This window comes from Mus caroli, chromosome 10, assembly GCF_900094665.2.
Source record: "Mus caroli chromosome 10, CAROLI_EIJ_v1.1, whole genome shotgun sequence".
NCBI lineage: Eukaryota > Metazoa > Chordata > Mammalia > Rodentia > Muridae > Mus > Mus caroli.
Window position 1 is genome coordinate 107,789,777 of NC_034579.1, and position 20,272 is coordinate 107,810,048.

General features: G+C 37.8%; 1 non-coding gene across 1 annotated transcript; it reads left to right on the forward strand.

The window, feature by feature from the left end:
* The first annotated feature begins 1,834 nt into the window (after positions 1-1,834).
* On the forward strand, positions 1,835-1,941 carry LOC115032289. The gene has a single exon (XR_003837929.1). It is a non-coding gene; the product is annotated as a U6 spliceosomal RNA (small nuclear RNA).
* The last annotated feature ends 18,331 nt before the right edge of the window (positions 1,942-20,272 follow it).

Genomic DNA, 20,272 nt, shown 5'->3' on the forward strand with positions numbered 1-20,272 from the left:
AGAAACCCTGTCTCAAAAAAACAAACAAACAAACAAACAAAAATAGAGTGGTGTGGTATTAAGCAGCAACTGAGTGATTACTATTCGATAAAGGTTTTAATTGCCCACTTAATCTTCACAGAAATGAAACTGAAAATGCTTTTTTTTTTCATTCTTGCTTTACAGTTGTGGGAACTGAGAGACCATGAGGTTTACAGACCTGCCTAGGGCTCTACCATCGATAAGTGGCAGAAGTAGATGTTAACTTCCAAGTCTAAATCCAAAGACCGATTTCTTAATCACTGCTGTAAGTTAAGAGCTGCTCACAGTAATTTGATTAATCTTCACATCTTCCTTATCTGTGGAAACCTCCATGTCAAATTCTTTCCCAGGATTTCTAAAGCAATGAGCATGTTTTAGGATATATCCAGTTAGAGAGTGGCCAATGGTGTTAAAAAGTAAATATCACCATGAACATCAAAATGATAATACTGAACATTTTTCAGAAATAAAGGCATTGAACTGCCTCCTGATCTTCAGTGCTGCATTTTCATAGTTTTTTAAAACAATCTTAGAAGATGCTAATATCTATTTTTCCCCCAACTGCAACTTTTGTTTGGTTAGATGTGAGTCTACATAAATAATAACATGAGAAGTCAAAAATGTACCCATATCTTTATCAAGCCATTAAATTTTTCCAATTATATTAACATTTTCACATGTTGATAAAAGAGAGTCTAAGGATATTTGAAACTAAGATTTTTCTGAAAAGACTGATGATATACAGAAAAAGAAAAAAGATGAATTGACAAGTCATATATTTAAAGGAAAATGATTCAAACTGCATGTAATCAATTGTTGATTGTCAATTACCATGACATAATCAAAGAGCAAAATCTGAGTCTTCCTAAGGGTTCTCATTGTCAGATGCTACCTCAGTTACCTTTACTATGTAAATATATTCAATAATATTATTAAAAGTTAATTATTTTATAGAGAACATTCTTTATTTCTTATTTGTCTATGGACTGGAAATGGCATGTTCTTTCTGGGACATTTATCCATCAAGATGACACAAACAGGACTAAAGGAACCAAGATGTCCCTATATCCAAGTGTGGCAGTTGACTCTAGTTATTAATAAAACTTCAGAGTCAACTTCCTTGGGCTCTTTTATTCTCTAGGGTACTAACCCATTTCTATACAAAGGAATTTAAGGAAAGTAGATAACAAGAAAGTACAAGGTACAAAAATGTCTAAAGGGCTCATACAACGTGACCTTCGCCATATAAAAGTCAAGTCTGGCTCAAACCCAAAGTTATGACCTCTCTTGAACCCAAATAGGAGGCTACATGTAAGCTTGGGAAATAAGACGGCAGACTTAACAGCAGAATGGCTACCAGCATTTCAGAGGAAGGATCCAAACAGGTGTACTCATGTGTGCTTGCTGGCCTTCTCTGTAACTTGAACAAAAAACGTACCCAACCCTTCAATGGCTAAAGACTGATCTCATAGTTTGATAAAGACATGCAACGGTTATCTTTGAAAAAAATGAATAAAATTGTATGACTAACTACAGGGTATTATTTTATTTATTCTTTGGGAACTTCATACATATACATAATGAAATATGATTTCATCTACGCCCATTTCACACCAACAAACTATTCCTTTTTCTGCCTAAAACATCCCCCTTCCAATACCTCCACACTTTTCTTTTTTAATAGCTCATTAAGACAAATTGGGACTGCTAATAGGTACAAAGGTACAGTGACATCTACTGGAGCCCAGGAAGCCTTCTAGCAGCCATACCAATGAATAAGAAGGATTTCTCCTTCCCACAGAAACTACAAACTGTGCTCGCTTCGGCAGGACATATACTAAAATTGGAATGATACAGAGAAGATTAGCATGGCCCCTGTGCAAGGATAACACGAAAATTCATGAAGCATTCCACATTTTTCATCAAATGTGTGTTATACCATGCCTGGCAAAGACTGTGTAAGTCAATTTATTTCCTTGCCTAATTAAATTAATTTTGGCCTGGTTCTAATTCATGATTCTTCTGTCATTCTTTTCTTGCCTTTGTTGGTAACAGGAATGTTTAACAGTGAATTGAGGACCTATTTAGAGTCATTTTGTCTATCCAATAACCAAAAATCTCATTTTTTATTTGGTCTGTGGTCCCAAATGTTAATTCAGAAGAGACCCAAGAGGCTGAAGAGGTGGCTCAGGGGTTAAGAACACTGACTGCTCTTCCAGAGAACCCTGGTTCAATTCCCAGCACACACATGGCAGCTCATATCTCTCTGTCACTCTGGTTCCAGAGGATTTAATACCAACACACACACATACATGTAAGCAAAACACATTTTAAAAAAAGAATTATCTGAAGAGACCCAGAACATGAGTAGCTGTTCATTTAATAAAATTACTTTATTCGCTTAGATTTGTGCTACAGTAATGCTTTTCCTGCCTAAGAAGATGTCCTCTTAGAGAAATGTTGGATATTGCTGTGTTGGAGACATACATTTGAAACAATATAAATTTTCTAATTTATGCAACTTCAGAAAAACATTAATTTTTTTTATATCAAAGCTGCAAGAATAAAGGTCAGTTGTATTGCCATTAAAAAAAAGAAACTATAAACTGACACTAGCCCCTCAGTCAAGAAAGTAGCCTAGAGACCACCTCCCCATCCATACCAGACATTGGTTGGCAGCTCCCACACAGATTTTATACAAGTAACTACAGTTCCTGTGGATTCATATATACAATAACCACATGTTCGAAAGGCACTTCACTGCGCTCCTCCCGTACTCTGTCTCCGGCTTTTTTTTCTTCTGCCTCCTCTTTCACAATGTTTCATGAGCTGCAGAAGCACCAGGGGCAGAGAAATTAATAAAGATATCAATTTAGGGCTAAGCAATCATAGTCACTTATTCTCAGCAGATTGACCGGTTTTTTTGAGTCTCTGCTTTGACCACTATCTACTGCAAACAGTCCTGCACAGTGGGAGGGAGGGTGTGATTGGGTGTTTCTGGGAGGGAGGGAAACTGTGAAAGGGAATAACATTTGAAATGTAAGTAAAGAAAATACCCCCAAAAAAATCACATCAATGATCATCCTGGCATAATAACCCCAAGTGTGTAATATACTAGGCACTTCTCTAGCTGGACTTAAGCCCACTCAACAGCAACTATGCCTGGAAACCTAACCAACGACAAAGTTCCACTGAAGTCATGGTTATTGGAAGACAATATACAACCACTACTCTACTAAACCAGAATAACCCCTAATCAAAAACTTAAACTTGTGCTCTTATGCCCACAGATAAGTGAAGTCCTAACCCCCCATCGAAGCCGTTGCAATGACTGGCACCATTACAAAAAGAGCAAAACGGATACAAGGGCAGAGTTGTAGATCTCAGCTCCAGTGGGTGCATCTGCAAGATAGTCCTGCACCTAAGGTTCAGGGAACATTGTGGGAAGGGGAACAAAAAAATTGCAAGAACCAGAGGATTAGGGGGTTCACTGTGAAATGTTGTGTTCTCATAATGTCAGAAGCTACACTCATAAAGCCTCACCAAGATAACCACGAAAATATATGCAGAGCAAGGACAATACCAATAGACATGCTCAAGAGGACAGGGGAAAGCAAGCCCATGAGGCTTCATCCATATACAAAGAACTACAGCCAAGTGAGGAATACTGAGAGAGAGAGAGAGAGAGAGAGAGAGAGAGAGAGAGAGAGAGAGAGAGAGAAAGAGTCTTCTCCAGCAAAGAATACACCAATTGGTTATCCTATACTAAGTGGTCAGCCCTGAAAACATGCATACAAGTAACATTATATAGACTGAGAAGATTATAATTAGTATAATGTATGCATTTATATATGTTCATATATATGTACATCTGTTCATACATACATATGTATATACACATATATACATATACATGTATAATATATGTGAACATGTATAATGTATATGAACATGTATAATGTATATATGCACATATTTGTATTTGTTCATATATGTATATATGTATATATAATGTATATACACACATTTGTATATGTTCATATATATGTGCATCTGTCTGCACATGCATATGCATATATATATGGACCTATATAAATGTATGTATATATTATATGTGAACATATACAAATATATGTATGTATGCATTATATATGTGTGCATATAAACATATATGCATGTAATAAGATTTCATGATAAAAAGAAGTCAGGAATTAGAAAGAGAGTAAGAAGAGGTATGAGAGAAGGTTTAGGGTGAGGAAAGGGAAGGAAGAAATGTAATTATAATATAATCTCAAAAAAAAGAAGCTTTTCTGACCAAGGTTAAGAGTAGCTGGTCTATGTGTATAAGCATAAATATTTAGAGGGAAATTTGACAACACGACCATTTTGCAGTACCAGGCATGAAATTTGTTCCTGCAGAGTAGGCCTCAAATTAAATGAGAAAGCAGTTGGTTACTTCATAACAGTCATTCAACTGTTGAACAATTGGGTGCATCTTGCCAGGCAAGCAGGTACTAAGCATCCAGTTCTGGATAAGACCACTGACTTTTTTCTTCCCCTACAGCTTGCACAGAATCTCCTGGCACTATGAAAGCCAGCAAAGCATGGTTCCAAAATTTGTTTTTAGAACCAAAGGAAAAAAAAAAAGAAAATCTTTGTAGTTACAGAACAGTAAAGAGAAAGATAATAACATGTAATTATTCAAAACATCAGACAAAATATTCTCTGGGTACAGATATTTAAGATCCAAATGCTGAATGAGAGAAACAAATGTTTCCCCTCAGTGTATTATGTTTAGCTCCATATGGAAATAGAATAAATGGGACAATACTGTATATGAGAGAAGAGAGGAACAGAAACCGAGGACTGAGACAAACAGACAAAGAGAAGTGTTAAGGCACAGGTTCACATGACACTGGAGGTAGGCAAGCCCAACATCTGCAGACTGGCCATCACACTGAAACCAGGAAAACTTCAGTGCTACACTCCAAGTCCAAACAGAGTCCCCTGGCAGAACTTCTCCTAGCTCAGACTGGGTCAATCTGGTTTGTTCCAGCTTTCAGTTTTCAATGAGGCCCACACACATTATTAAAGGCAATTTTTTTGGTACAAAGACTCCTAGTTTAAATGTTAGTTTCATACGAAAACACCTTCACAGAAACATTCAGAATAATGTTGGCTACACATGTGAGCCTGTGACCTAGCCAAATTGACACAAAAACTTAACCATCACATTTAATGGAGGAACAGCAGGTCTTAGCCATGTCAACTTTCTTTTCTGGCTTACAAATTCCTTATCCCCTGGAAAATACCTAACAGCATGTTATCATTGACTTCTGAGTCTAAAATACATGAAAAACAAAGCTGTATGTGAATAGACGGAACACTGTTTCAGGGTTAAGAAGACCTGGAATCTAATTGCATGTCTGGATTCTAGTGTACCCAAATTCTTTAACAGAGGTGCACTTCAGTTTCTGAAATTCGAGAGGATTGAATGTAAAACAAACGACCTCTGAGTTACCCTCTAACTTCAGATACAATCTCCCTCATCAAAGAACAGCAATGGCCCTCCTTCCTTGGACCTATATTCCAGTCCATAGTTACACTCATTTAAAATGCCAAATTGGATATTGGATAGTAGATTGTGCTCGTTTCAAATTCTCTTTCCAGTTACATCCTTCATCTTACTGCTTTTACAAGTGGGACATGTATCTCTTCTCATTCATTTGGCTAAGATCAAGTGTAGTATCTGTTATCAGCTTAAAAGTGGTACATGTGCTTCAAATAATGGTAATGGTGGGGACCCTCAGTGTCAGCAGCCAAAGTGTCTGGCCAAAGTAACCCTGAACCACACTGACAGATTTTCTCAGCTATAGAGGGGAAAATGTTTGCATTCCCAAGACACGATAATTTGGGTCCCAAAGACAGGAGTGATGACAAAAGTATATACTCCTTTTCATTGGACAAACAGGTTCTTGGGAGTTATCTAATCAAAATTAAAAGGTATTTTAAGACAAACAGGAAAGAATTGGAGGCAATAAATTTAGTAAAAGGGGGCATAGGTTCAAACTCCATCTGCTAGTCAAGAACCTAGTAACAATCCCTAGTTATTGACAAATGCCTTGATTAATGAGCGATGGAAAGGGCCCATTCACTATGGGTTGGGTCCTGGTTTGTATGTAAAATCAGGCTGAGCAAGCCATGAGGAAAATCAGGTTTCTCTGCTTGAAGAGAGAAAATCAGGTTTCCCCCCAATAAAGTCTCACTGGATATAACAACTGCACTCCAAGACAGAGGCCCTGTCCTGCTCAGGAGGAGTTGGCCAATGCAAATCAGACTTCATATTCTTTTGTGTTGTTACTTTATGAAATAATAAACATGACGTTTAGTGGGTAGGGAGATGGGGAAAGATGTGGAAGGCATTGTCAGAGGGGAGAAGATATGATTAGAGTGTAGTGTATGAAACTTTCAAATAATAACCGATAATTGTTTTTAAAAAGAGCCAATCAAAAATTCTAGAATTGAATAATTGTGGTATAGGACAGAAAATAACAGGAAAATTCAGTAGCAAAACTAACAATGCAGAAGTATTAGCAAACTCAAGCTAGATCATTTTAACAACAAATTGGAAGAATAAAGGAGAAGAAAATGAATGAGGAGACACGGAGAAGCAGAAGAGACAGGGAGAACTACGACCCAGCATACAAATTTATCATCTTTGGGACTCCACCCACACAGAAGAGGACAGGGAAGAATTAATGATTATTCATAGAAATAATGGCAGAAAACTTTTCAGATCTTGGGAGATATCTTAGTTTGAGTTTCTAGTGCTGTGATAAAACACCACAGCTGAAAACAACTTAAGGGTTTATTTCATCGTATACTTCCAGGAAACAGTCCATCACTGAGGGAGTCAAGTCAGCAGCTCAAACAGAGAAAGATCCTGTAGCCAGGAACTGAAGCAAAAGCCCTGGAGGAGCACTGCTTACTGGGTTGCTCCCCACTGCTTGCTCAGCCTGCTTTTATATACAACCCAGAAATGCACCCACCATGGGCTGGGCCCTTCCCATCAATCATTAATCAAGACAATACTCCAGAACTAACCTACAGGCCAATCTTTGAAAGCTTTTCTCAAGATTTCATCTTCCCAGGTATATTTAGAAGACAAAAACCAACCTGCACAAGAGTTATAAACATCTAGATTCATGAATCTCAAAGGACCCCAAGAAAGATCTTCCCAAAATAACTCTATAAGAACAATGATTATAATCAAGTTGTCAAAAACGACAAAGAAAATCTTCAATGCAACAAGAGAGAAGAAACTCACTACATACAATGAACCTTCCATACGGGTATCAGTAAATTCCTAAGCAGAAACCTTGCAGACCAAGACGAAATAGACAAAGATAGTCAAAATTTTTCAAAGGGAAAAAATCTGCCAATTAAGTCTCCTATACATAAAAAAAAAAAAACTGTCCTTTAAAAATGAAAGATCAAGATACTGCCAGTCCAAAATAAAACAGCTAAGGAAATTCATCATTGCTGAACCTGCCTTACAAAAAAAGCTAGTGGAAATTATTCGGGTTGAAATTAAAGATGAAGATGCAAATTAATAAAATGAAGGTATATTAAATTAAAAAAACCACTGGTAAAGGTAAACACAGAGGACTCTATCATAATAGTGGTATACAAGTCACCCAACTCTGGCAAAAAGTTGAAAGGCAAAAGGGTTTAAAATTTTGTTACAATATATGAAAAGTAAAACATAAGCAAGATAAAATAAGAGAAAGAGAAAAAATTAAAAGTATGAATTCTTGTGTGTAAAACAATTAACCACACAATTAAGTTATAATCGGTTCTAGAAGAGACTGTTTTATTGTAAGACTCGTGGTAACCACAAAGGAAAAGACCTCTAGCAAATATTACAAAATATACAGATAAGTGACTCAAAACAAGTCATCAAAGAAATGAATTAACATATTGCAAAGAAGGCAGATTTAAGAGGTAAAAACATTGTCATACATAGACACCATTTGAAGGAGCTTTTTTTTTTTTTTTGAAGAATTCTTAAAAGGTGTTTTGTTGCAAAGCCAAAATCCAGGAGAAAACAATAAAAGATTGGTAAGTAATGGTGGAGTCAAAATAATGTTCTGCTATTCAAGAAAATGAAGGAGAAATTATAAATGATATGATCATGAAATGAATGATATAGATAACTAAGATATATATTAACTAATTAGATTTATATAAATGAAACTGTGGGATAATGAAACTTGGAAGAAGAGACTAGACTGAAGTGAAGAAAGCCAGAATGTGCTGAGGTTTTTAAACTTTTCAGTAAAAGAGAGAGATGCTAACCAACAGGAGAAAATAAGCATCGAGTATTGACCCTGCTGCATGAGGAGCAGAGCAGACGAACACAGATGAAATATTAGCCTTTGAAATACAAGAAAATGCTGCATTGTCCCAATAGAGGGTCTATGAGAGACAGGGGGAGGAAGAGAGAGAATTACAGAAATAAATCATTTTCAATTTGAAAAACATTTCAACACGAAGCATGATAATCTGAGTTCGATGACATAGTACAAGAGAACCTCAGATTGTCATATGACCTCTGTGTGTGAACACTGTGGCATGTGTGCACCCCAAACACATGCTTGCACACACAAACACACACACACACACTTCAAAATAATTAAAAATAAAGGCTAGGAAGATGGTTCACTGTTAAGAGCACTGGCAGCTCTTCCAGGGGAACAGTTTTGATGCCCAGCACCCAGCTGGTCGCTCACAACCCTCTGTAACTCCAGTCCCAGAGATCCAGTGGCATCTTCTAGCCTCTGCAGGCACAGGACACAAGTGTGATGCAGACAAACCCCGGGAAGTAGCAATGCATATAAAAATATAATAGCAAAAAGTAAACCAATAAATAGAATAATCATAAAGTGTAGGCTAGCATTTTTTTAATCACCTAATCCTGCTTCACATGGACCTGGTACCAATTGTTCAATATCCGGGTTTTTTTCCTAACTCCTTTATTACCTTACAAATTGAATTCATGGGAAATTTTCCTGCCTATTTTATTTTGGTTGATTCTTCTTTCCCTATTCTCATCTCCCAGCTCCTGATCCTGTGAGCCCTTCACTTCCAGTATTCACTTGCTCTATTTTATTCTATTCTCCTCCTCACTTCTCTCTCTTAAAGCTTTTTTTTTTCCTCATGAGCCGCTTTCTGGTTTCCCCCCTTTCATCCATATATACCCCTACCTAGAAAGACATATCCAACACTTAGAGGCTGTGATCTGCATTTCTAGCCATCAGCTAAATGCAAATAAAACCAATTTGAAATTTCCTATCCATGGAACTGTCACTGTCTCATTATCCCAACAGTATGGAGGCACCAGATGACAGGCGAAGCTGGTAAGAGGGAACCCACATGCCCAGTTGGCGGGAGTGTGAACCCATGCATTTGTCTTCATGAGAATGGGTAACTTTGCTTTATGTTTTCCAGTTCTGCCCATTTTTTTTGACAAATTCTATTTTTCTTTCCAGGTGAATAAAAGTCTGTGTGTGTGTGTGTGTGTGTGTGTGTGTGTGTGTGTGTGTGTGTGTGTGTGTGCGTGCGCCACATTTTCATTTTAAATGTATTTTGGATAGACATCAAAGAATAGTGGTAAACATGGGTGTGTGACTGTCTCTATAGAAGATGTCAAACTGTTCATGAGAAGGACAGCGGGTCATATAGTAGCCCTGTTTTAGGTGTTTTGGGAAACATCACACTGCTTTCTATGACGAATGCACGGATTCACACTTTTAAGTTTTAAGGGTTTTTATATTTAACCTTTGCCATTCTTTATATATTCCATATATTTTAGATGTTAACTTTTGTCTGGATTATGGCAGGATAAGATTTTTTTTTCTCATTCTACAATCTGTCTGCTCACTCTGCTGACAATTTCTTTTGCTACACAGAGGATTTGAATTCCATGAGGTTCTACCCATCAATTCCAGCAGCTGTCTAGTGTGCTATTGAGGCTCTGTTCTAAAATTTGCTACCATTACCTATGTTCTGAAATGTTTTCCTTGTATCCTTTGTATGTTTTCCTCCTTTGTGGTTTCAGCATCTCTAGTTGTAGATTAAGAACTTGATCAAGTTTGAATTTTGCACATGATGAATTTTTTTTATTATTTTGCAAGTATGTAGTCAAGAGTTACGCAGCATCGTTTTAAACAAACAAAGGCCTTTTCCTAGGTTCATGCCTTTGACACATTTATCAGAATTAGCTGTTCACACATTGTAGGTCTATCTCTGAGTCCCCACTGTGCCGCATTGCTCTATACAACTATTTTTATGCCAATGTTGTTCTGTCCCAATCACTTTGGCTCTGTAGTGTAGTTTGAGGTCAAATAATTTGATGCCTCCAGCTGTGTTCTTTGTGCTTAGAGACTTTTTGACTATGTGTGGGCTTTAATCTTCCTATGCAAATTTTGATATTGTTCTCTAGTTTTGTAAAGAATGTTGCAAGCATTTTGATGGGTATTACATTGAGTCTGCAGATTGCTTTTGACATAATAGCCACTTTTCCAAGATTAATTTTAGCAATCCAGGAGCATAGAAAATGTCTCCATCACCTAGAGTCTCTCCTTTTAGAATTCTTTTCCCTTGTAGAGAAGTCTTTCACCTCCTTAGTAATGTTCACTTATATATATATATATTTTAAGGCTATTATTAATAGAATATTTTTGCTGATTTTTTTCTGAGCAAGTTTGCTGATTATGTCTATAGAAGTTACTAATTTATACCCTGATATTTTAATAAAAGGGGTAGACTTGTGGAATTGTTCAAGTATAGAGTCATGCTATCTGTAGATGTGATAGTTTAAATTTTTTTTTCTAACCATTCTCCATTTTATATCTTTCTTTTGGATTCTTGCAATGAGTTCAAGCATATGCTGAACAAGAGTGAAGAGACTGGTATCTCACACTAAACATTGGAGAAAATGGTCAATATCCTTTAGCATTTTTTTCAAGCAATCGGCCTCTATTACAATGAGATTCATCTTTCACTGTTGACCCATTTACTGTGTTTAGGACAAGATTCCTCTTGTTCTATGTGCCTCAGAAATAAAGCCAAAATCAACTGTGCCCCCCAACCTCTGAAATGATCTCATTGAACACAGTTTAAGTCTCTGGATCTCTCTGGGAGTTACAGAAATGGTACTCTCTGCTTCTTCAAGGCTTCAGCCTAAAAGAATGCTATAATAACCTTGGAAGTCAAGAAGTAGGAGAGCCAGAGATAAAGAGAATAACTGTATTGATCCTAACTATTTTATATAGATGCTAATTGTATTGTTTGAATTTCTCTATCTACCTGCATAAAATCGTGTACCTCTATGTGTTGTAGTTATATGAGCAATGACGTTTTCCCTTTTTAAATTTATATGGTTAAAGATTATACTTGGTAAAACTGTTTTTAAAAGAGTTATTTTTTATTATATTATACTATATTATAGTATAGTATATATTTATTTTATATATGTTAGTACACTTCAGACACACCAGAAGAATGCATTAGATCCCATTACAGATGGTTGGTTGTAAGTTACCATGTGGTTGCTGGGAATTGAACTCAGAACCTCTGGAAGAACAGCCAGTGCTCTTAACTGCTGAGCCATCTCTCCAGCACAGTAAAACCTTTACCAAGACTTAATGTTGTGGTTTTCCTATATAACTCAGAATTTTTTTTTAACTCTGTGAGGGTAACTCAGATGTTTTAATGCAAACCAAATCTCCCAAGGTGATCACAGGGAAAGAAATCACTCATTCAGATGGGTAGGCCCTTGCATATTGGGAAACTTGTCTGTTTCTTTTTAGTTTAAAGTTATTTTGTAGCTATTGTAAAGTCAGATGTTGTTATGGTACAACCTAGATTGCATGCCTACCCTCATGTATCCAGAATGAAGGCTGGCCAGCATTACATTTTTTTTAAAAAAGAAATAAAATAAGCGCTAAGAAGAAAAAAGTAGTATGTCTACTATACTTACCAAGAGAAAATGTGAGCTTCCTGAGATGATGTTTTTGGGCTGCCTCCCTGTGAAGCACCAGCACTCTCCAAAACAAGTGTCACTGTCCCTGCTTACGCACCATAAATACATGGAAAGACCTATTAATAGAGACATCACACACTTTGGACACAAGACACAGAAACCCCAATCGTGAAATGATGGAGAAACTTTCAGCATGTGGGCTAGCTCTCATGACACCAGAAGTTCTGTGCAGGTTGCTGGGGAAGAAAAAAAAAATATCCACAGTCTTACCCAGTTCTAGATCCTTCATACTTCAGTACGGACACACCAGACAAAAGGGTAATCCTGTAGGGTAATCAAACACTATAATTGACATTGAGATCTGTCATATAGAAAGAATCTCATTCCCTGATACATACTCACGTAATGTTGGCCAAAATCCCTTGAATACGGAAGTCATAAGTCCTAGGGTAAAATTCACTATTGTTATTACATTAAATGGTCATGTTATCAAATTGCCTCATAAATATTTATGCTTACACTCAGACCTGGCTTGCTCTTAGTATTGGTCAGAAATTTATTTTCACAGTATACAGCAGTCAATGCAGAGATGTATAGCTGGTCAACGTGCCAAGAATAAAAGCTTGTGAGTGTTCAGCGCTAGCCCACTGACCCACTGATCCCGTATCCACACCTGACCTACTTCTCTTCAAAGGTTCAGTGAACAAAGAGAATAAGGAGACAGAAAGAATGAGTAAGAGAAGACCCAGAGAAGAGCGCTATCATAAGCTAATAGCAATTGTGGTTACCCACACAAGGACAAGCCAGCCAAAAATCTGGCCTAGATGGGGGACATGCTCTCTAGACTCTGTTCCTTACTTAAGAGCTGTTGGCAGTCACCAGTGGGGAGGTAGAATAATTCTTCCTTATGGGTGTCATCACTGGTGGGTTGTCCATGCTCAACTTGACACCATAGCAACCTCACCTATGAACATGTAGACAGCATTAATTGGACTTAGTGGGTAATCAAAACAACATAAAAGAACACATAGATTTGGGAAGATGCTGTTGGGGATGCCAGGGGTGGAAAGACGTTGGAGTAGATATGATCATATTTTTTATATGCATGTATACAATTGTCAAGGAATTAAAATGTTAAAATAAGAATTCTAATATTAATAACTTATCAGGTTTTTATTACGTCTTTAAACCATGTTGTTAGTGGGTGCTGTATATATGATGCATGTAAAAGCAGTTGCAAAGATGCCACAGCATGTGTGTGTGTGTGTGTGTGTGTGTGTGTGTGTGTGTGTGTGTGTGTGTGTGTGTGAATTTCAGAAGACAACATTGTGTAGTTGGTTCTCTCTTTCTACATTTCTGTAGATTTCAGGGATTGAACTCAGGCTTTCAGGCTTGCGTGGCAAATGCTTTTACCTGTGAGCCATCTCACTAGTCTGTGCTTTTCAGTTTTTAAAATCTGAAGAAAAGAAAAAGACTTTTATTCAACATGAAGAATTTCATCCTAGAATCCACAGGCCATTATAAGATGAAGAATGGCCATTATATCACTGATGGTAAGTATAGAATTTATATATATATGTAAATATATATATATGACCATATGGTAATTTGGGGGGAAGGGGATCTATAATTTTACTAGATTCTCATATGTAAGAAATCTATTAGTATATTTTATTAGAAATCTCTGCCCTGTGGAAGTTCAAGATATTTGTACACCAAATGATCGTGCCCCACAGGAAAAATATCTGTCCAGTTGTCAGAGTGACTTAGAGTAAAATATGTGCAGTAATCAAGAGACTAGTGGTGATTTTCCAAGGGTTGAGTAAGTTCAAGGCTGGTTATCTTCTTTGTACATTTTCTGCATTATTAACGTTTCCTATGATGAAAATGAGTAATGTCGGTAATATAAAATGTTAATTTTAAAAATACCTTCATTCCTCAGTCAGACATAAAATTCTTCTGTCCAGTATAGCAATTAAACGCTTTCAATAACACAAGAGGTAGCACAAGAAGGCAAAGCATCAAAATTCAAAAGGCATAAAATCTCTCAAACTAATCAGAAAATCCTGTATTCTTAGTACTGGAAATTTGCAATTCTCTCTTAAAGTCACTAATTGCTCAAACATGCAAGATATAAAAAGAGCAACAGTAAGGAAAAAACGTGAGCAGCCACTCCTAAATCAATCCTGCTATCAAACTCTATTCTCATTCAGATGCTCCCATAATGGTAAACAGCATCCTTCACTAAAGTACCCCATCTCACTCGGTGCCAAAAGATTAATAAAAATTAAACGAAGATAATTACTTAAAAGTAGTCTCCATTGAGTGAGTCAGAGTGGGAAAAGGTTCATTCCTGTTAGTAATAATTATCTCTGGGTAAACTACTTCCTACCTCTTCCCTCCTTACGGTACCTCCTTCCAAAGAGCTCTTACAGAGAAACCAATAGCCTGCTGAGCCTTATTTTGAGGTCATAATCTGCTTGCCAATGTATGTCAACCTAAAATCTCTTCTTCCTATCCCTTTTTTCCCAAACCTATTCAAGATGGAGTCTTTATTATTCCCTCCCCCTGCTGAAGGAAAACATGAACAGTAGCAGATGGCATTAATGAAGTTTTTTGACCCAATTGCCACCATAAGGAACATTAGCTATAATTATTCATTTACTTCTTAGGTCATCCCATTAACAAATATTCGAGTGCCTACCCTTCTCAAGTACCATATGAGATTCTTATAAAAGTAGACAGAGACCCCTCTTCTTTAAGTATTGGTTGCATGGAAGATGGAAAAAAAAGAATCAACATGCTATATTAATGAATTGCATTGTGCCTAAACAGTTGATCATTTAAAGGACACGATTAAGGAATGGTGGGATGAGGTAAAGTGGCTCACATGGTTAAAGTAGTTGCTGGCCAATTATGAGGACCTAAGTTAAGATATTAGCCGTGTTCTCTGTCTTGGTCCATGTTATGTGTACAGTGCCAGCTCACATCCTCAACACTATGGACCACACACACACCCACTATGCATTCCTTGCTACTCTGAACTGAACCTCATGATTTGGGCCTCCACAATGGAAAAGTATCTACTACAACACCACACTAACGCTCATTCGCATGTAACCCATGCACTTCTGGCTAAAATCACTGGATTATTACATTTTTCTTTCTGTTTCTTGGAGACATCATTCATTTTCTATACTCACAATTATTTTTATGTGCCTTCACTACTTTGTAGTACATTTGGCCTTCTCATAATTACTTTTTAATCTTCTGTTATCATCTGTGACCTCCAGGTCACTTACCAAGAGCCACGGACTATTTGGAAGGTGGGTTGACTTTATATCAATATGGGTAACTATTCCAAAGTGCCACAGACCAGCCTCAGTCGCCCCGCCCCCCTCAATCCTCGGGAGAAATCAGGGTTCCAGTTCCAGATGGGCAGGAGTCAGCAAAAAGAGGGTGACAAACAGACACAGACACAAGGGAGTATGGTATCTGAAATGTAATTTCTCAAAAGCGAGCACCAGTCTTATAATATAGAAGAAAAACAAGAAAGCTAGGATGTATTCCGCCAAGGTACATTGAGATGCGTAATGGTTCTTTACACAAAACAAAGAAAATGCATACCTAAAAAGCTAGGGGAAGCCAGGCAGTGTTTACAACTGAGATAGGAACAGCCTTTAATTAAGATCAGCTAAACACAGGAGCCAGGTGAGTGGTCTGATGCAATGCTAATCTATTGTTAAACCCGCCACCAGGGGTCCCTTAGTAAATACCTGATTATACTATTCCTCTGGGCCTAGTAAAAAACCTGCACCAGGGGAATTCTGTTCTACTAACCCTCTCATGAATAATACTACAGCTCCTCCTGAAACCACAACCCACCTTCTTCCTAGGCCATAGTAAATTCCTGTGTATGGGAATGATTCCGCTATTGTTCTAAGTATTTACTATGTAGACTAGCCCTGAGATTACTAGCTCTATTCAAGTAAATTTTAATGCCTGATTTCTTTCACTGTCTCCCTTACAATACTAGAGGTAATTCTGAATGATACTGAATAGCTAACATTCTTACTGAATTCCAAGCTCAGGGTCAGCTCAAGGACTACCTAGAACATTGGAACACTGGTGGAGGTTTATCTAACTTAGCTATATGTCAAAATCAACCCTTAAAGGCACTTATAATAAAACAATATTGAAAGAAAGCACACAGAATCATACACCCAACTAAAGCAAGGACAGATTTGGAGTGTTCATTATATAGGATGCCACGGTTCCAGGAGACTAAGTTTCCGTGAACTTTTCACCTCAGGATTGTGTCCAGGTTTCTAGGTCTGTCACGAAAGTCACTACTGAAGTGATTGTAGCACCAAAGCCTTTGAACTGCCGAGACCTGATTCAACCTTAGCACTAGAGAAACTAACACCGTGCCCCGCAAACTTAATCTCTCAGTAAGCATAGCCCACTCCCTCATTCCTCCCATGTAGTGTTAAACTTCTTCAGGCTCTCAGAATACTGACCCATCTACTTCCTTCTCTTTCTACAGCCATGTGGCTTTTCTCCCTTCACTGGTGGGCTGCAATTACCAAAGTGACTGACTCTGTGGTGCCTCTGGAGTTCTGCATCTCTCCTTCCATCCTATACTTCAGCTGTTAAGAGTTGTTGGGGGAATCACACAACAGCACAGACTATTACCAGTTATGCACTGCCACCTAAAATGAGCCTTCCATGTTGCTCAGCAATATTTTCTGTTACTGTCTTTGTTCAATTTCTTCTCCTACTCCCTGAGCAGTTATTCCAGGGCTCTGTTGTTATCGTCAGTCCTTGCTCATTCATCGTGACCAACACAGGCTCTATCCCTTTTGGTATCACCAGATTACTTCCTATTTCAAAGAGAAAATAGAATCCTGTACACGAAAACTCCTCTCCTTCCAAATTCCTCATGCCTGAATTTAATTCACCCATGCCTGTAGCTACTCCTTTCTTTCTTGCTGTCTGAGAGACACAGTCATCACTGATGTTACTTAAGATTTTACCCCCATGCCCAAGTCCTGGGCCCATCACCTCTTACCTCTCTCAAGTCATGCTTTTTCATTTGATGCCATCTGTGGTCCTGGGTCCTGAGCCTTTATGTCTAATCTGGCTCTTCTCTACAGCAGGTAAGTATGTTCCCATGTGTGAAAACAAGCTAGCTTACATATACTTGGCTTCTGACAGTCTCTAGATCAGAAATGCTGTATTTTCTGCCTCTTCAAGGAATCCTTCCATTTCGCACACAAGAGATTCAAAAGTATTTCCTTAGCTGTAGGATCACACCTACTGAAGTACATCACTGTATTTTGATTCCCTTTGTATTATTGAATAATATTCTAATGTCACGTGTTCCATATTGTGTATACTATAGCTTTCCCTTGCTTTGAGTGGTTCTTCTTTCTTTTAGCACTTCCATGTAGCACTCATTGTATTTCAAATTCTGTTCAAATAGCATTAAACTATGAAAATATTTAAAAATATCAATGATGATAAATATTTATCCATTTAAATATTTGTATATGCTACAACATCCTTAAAGGAAAAAATCTATAGTGCTGTCTCTTGGAATCTCCCTATTACAGACTAAGTGAGAACCCTGCCCATAAGATGAGAATGTGATGAGTTCTCCAAAAACACAAATGTTGGGAAGTGAGTGGGCCGCCTAGAGTCTTCATGTCAATGTAAAATAAATCACATCCGATTTTGCTCCATAGAATGAAGGGAAATTATACCTGATATGAGTTATGATATATGAAACTCATACTCCGTCTCATTTATGCTTCAGAGTCTCTTGGAAATGGGACAAGCTAAAGTCCTTCATATTGTTTTCTATTCAATTAAAACACTGTTCCCTCCACTGGGGTAAGAGATTTCTAGTTTATCTACTGAATGCCAAATGAGGCACTTGGTCTGCCTGATATGATGTAAAGATGAATCTTTAAGCCCTGAATCATTGCCAGCTGGTGAGATACAAATGGGAAGTGTGTAGGAGCTGGCACTCAGATCAACTCACAGGAATACAGGATCCTGTGCCTTAACCTGAAATCACTGTTAGCACACTGAATTGGAATGGCACTACAGCTTCCTCTATTTTCTGCTGCTACCACACATCCATGGATAGGAAGGTATCAACTATAAGACAGAATGTTATATATACACCATTAAGAAAATTTAAATTCTGCCAATCAGATTATATCATCCATCAGTCATAGAGAAGTTTCAAAGCTTCTGTAAGGCAAAGAACACTGTCAATAAGACAAAAAGGCAACCAACAGATTGGGAAAAGACCTTTACCAATTCTAAATCCAATAGAGGGCTAATATCCAATATATACAAAAAAACTAAAAAAGTTAGACTCCAGAAAACCAAATAACCCTATTTTTTAAAAATGGGGTACAGAGCTAAACAAAGAATTCTCAACTGAGAAATACCGAATGGCTGAGAAGCACCTAAAAAAGTGTTCAACATCCTTAATCATCGGGGAAATGCAAATCAAAACAACCCTGAGATTCCACCTCATACCAATCAAAATGGCTAAGATCAAAAACTCGAGTGACAGCAGATGCTGGCAAGGATATGGAGAAAGAGGAACACTCCTCCATTGCTGGTGGGATTGCAAGCTTGTACAACTACTCTGGAAATCTGCTTGGTGGTACCTCAGAAAACTGGACATAATACTACTGGAAGATCCATTCCTGGGCATATACCCAGAAGATACTCCAACTTGTAATAAAGACACATGCTCCACTATGTTCATAGCAGCCTTATTTATACCCAGAAGCTGGAAAGAACCCAGATGTCCCTCAACAGAGGAATGGATACAGAAAATATGGTACATTTACACAATGGAGTACTACTCAGTTATTAAAAACAATGAATTTATGAAATTCTTAGACAAATGGATGTATCTGGAGGATATCATCCTAAGTGAGGTAAGCCAATCACAAAAGAACACACATGATATACACTCGCTGATAAGTAGCTATTAGCCCAAAAGCTTGGAATACCCAAGATACAATTTGCAAACCACATGAAACTCAAGAGGAAAGAAAACCAAAGTGTGGATATTTTGATCCTTCTTAGAAGCAGGAACAAAATACCCATGGAAGGAGTTACAGAGACAAAGTGTGGAGCAGAGATGAAAGAATGACCATCCAGAGACTGCCCCACCTGAGGATCCACCCCATAAACAGCCACCAAACACCAAACTTTTGTGGATGCCAACAAGAGCTTGTTGACAGGAGCCTGATATAGCTGTCTCCTGAGAGGCTCTGCCAGTGCCTGACAAATACAGAAGTGGCTGCTCACAGCCATCCATTGGACGGAGCACAGGGTCCCCAATGAAGGAGCTAGAGAAAGGATCCAAGAAGCTGAAGGGGTTTGCAGCCCTATAGGAGGAACAACAATATAAACTAACCAGTACCTCCAGAGCTCCCTGGGACTAAACCACCAGAGAAAACGCATGGTGGGACTCATGGCTCTAGCTGCATATGTAGCAGAGGATGGCCTAATTGGTCATCAGTGGGAGCAGAGGCCCTTGCTCCTGTGAAGGTTCTATGCCCCAGTATAGGGAAATGCCAGGGCCAGGAAGCAGGAGTGGGTTGGTTGGGGAGCAGGGGGAGGGGATTTTTGGAGGGGAACCTGGGGAAGGAGATAACATTTGAAATGTAATTAAAGAAAATATCTAATAAAAATTGTTTTTAGAAAAAGAGAAGTTTCAGTTTTAGGAATTTTAACATAAGAATCTTGGAACCAATACATATGCTGTTTTTTCTCACCCTTTAATATCCTCAAGAACAAAAAAAAAAAACAACAAAGACACTTTATCTTGTACTCTGCGTCCATCTTTATATATAATTGAAAGTGGTTTTGTTGAATTTAATCAAATATTTGTGCACATATGTATATAAATGTATATGCATACATATATAAACAGTTCAAAGTTTTCTCATGGGCTGGAGATGGCTCACTGACTGCTCTTCCAGAGGTCTTGAGTTCAATTCCCAGCAACCACATGGTGACTCACAACCATCTGTAATTGAATCTGATGCCCTCTTCTGATGTGTCTGAAGACAGCTACAGTGTACTCATATATATAAAATAAATAAATAATTCATTTTTTAATCAGATATTTTCTTTATTTGCATTTTAAATGTTATCCCCTTTCCTAGT